This window comes from Sinocyclocheilus grahami, unplaced genomic scaffold (assembly GCF_001515645.1).
Source record: "Sinocyclocheilus grahami isolate Dianchi unplaced genomic scaffold, SAMN03320097.WGS_v1.1 scaffold377.1, whole genome shotgun sequence".
Classification (NCBI taxonomy): domain Eukaryota; kingdom Metazoa; phylum Chordata; class Actinopteri; order Cypriniformes; family Cyprinidae; genus Sinocyclocheilus; species Sinocyclocheilus grahami.
In genome coordinates this window covers 1,354,859-1,356,812 of record NW_015505556.1, presented here as the reverse complement: position 1 = coordinate 1,356,812, position 1,954 = coordinate 1,354,859, and positions in this window count along the sequence as shown.

The following is a 1,954-nucleotide window of genomic DNA, read 5'->3' as shown; positions in this document are numbered from 1 at the left end:
AATTATTGAGTTCATATGGAGATCTGAGCACAGTTTGAGATATTGTTGAGATCTCTTTTGGGACTTCCTCGCTACTTCAGCTGGAATCTCCATTTGATCGTCTCATTGCTGTCGGAGATTCAGTCTTCTTGCTGTAGAACAGATTTTTTAAATACAATTATGTTAATAAAAGTTATATGGACATATGCCAAACATTTGGAATATTATTTAATATTTTTTAAATAAATTTAAATGCTCACCAAAGCTGCATTTATTTGATTGAAATAATGCAGTAAAAACAGTAAAATTGTAAAACATTATTACAATTTAAAATAACTGTTTTCTATGTGAATATATCGTAAAATGTCATTTATTTCTGTGATGCGCAGCTGTATTTTCAGCATCATTACTCAGTCTTCAGTGTCACATGATCTTCAGAAATCATTCTGATTTGCTGCTCAAGAAATGTTTCTGGTTATTATCAATGTTCAAAACAGTTCATCTGCTTCATATTTTTGAAAGTGTTTTTGAAAGTGTGAAAGTGTGGCACTGCCATTTTTAGCCAAAATGAATGCTTTTATTCAGCAAGGGCGAATTAAATTGATCAAAAGTGACAGTAAAGTCATTTATGTGACAAAACATATCTATTTCAAATAATTGCTCTTCTTATTTTTTTTTAAATCCTGAAAAAAATTTATCATGGTTTTCACAAAATATTTTTTCATCATATAATAATCAGAAATGTTTCTTGAGCAGCAGATCAGCATATTATACTGATTTCTGAAGATCATGTGACACTGAAGACTGGAGGAATGATGCTGCTTTGATCACAGAAATAAATTACATTTTAACATGTATTCAAATAGAAAACGGTTATTTTAAGTTGTAATAATATTTAAAATTGTTACCACGTTTTTGATCAAATAAATGCAGTCTCGGTGTAAAAAAAAAAAAAAAAAAAAAAAAAAAAGTGAATAAAAAAATTATAATAATAATTTTATGTAGAAACATTTTACAAAAGGCACTTGAGCTTATGTAGTATTACGAATTGATTCATGCCGCCGCATGTCATGCTTTACAATCTCTCGTCTCGTGTTGCTCATGTAGATCAATTGTCCATTAAGGAAACAGTGGGAACATGGAAAGTGGCGTAAATCTCTTTAGGGACTGTGAAACAATGAGTCCAGCGAGGCATTTCCTGCGATAAGCGTCTACTTAAGCCCGGCGCTGCTTTTATTTTGGCCCCGAGTGCTCCAGAGTAAACCAGATGCCTGCTGCCAGGGACAAAGACGAGAGCGAGTTGATCGCTGTAAGCAAAATATATCAGTTTCCAGACAATAAATGAATGCTGCACTAAATAAAACATAGGAAACGCTCTGCTTTATGAAATATTAGCCTCACTTCGGTGGCATGAAACCTACCAGGCATGAGATTTGTCATATAAATGAATGTTTTCACATGGCCAAGCATGTCTTTACTGGTCATTTGTCAGGTTTGGACTCTTTTCAGGTGTTTTAATGTACATATACTGAGAAATTCTAACAGTTAAGGCTGTTTATGTATAAATGAAAGTTGTAAATAAATGACAAATAACAGGATATCTTTATATTAACAGATGGTCTATATTTGTTTGTATGTGTTAAGGTTTTTTTTTTAAAGACAATAATGATATGTTAAGCTATGGATGCTCGTTTCTGCAATGGAATAAAAAAAAATGAACAGGTAATTGTGACTTTTTATTGCACAGTTCACACTTTTCTTCTCACACGTCTGAAAATTGTGAGACGTAAACTCGCAATTCAGTTTTTTTTTCCAGGTAATGCTGCATTTGTTATCTCCCAGTTCTGATTTGTTTTTCTCAGAAAAAGTCATAATTGTGAAAAACAAACTTGGAATTGCGAGAAAAAGTCAGAATTCTGAGAAAAAAGTCAGAATTTCAAGATATAAACTCAGAATTCCGACTTTTTCTCGCAAT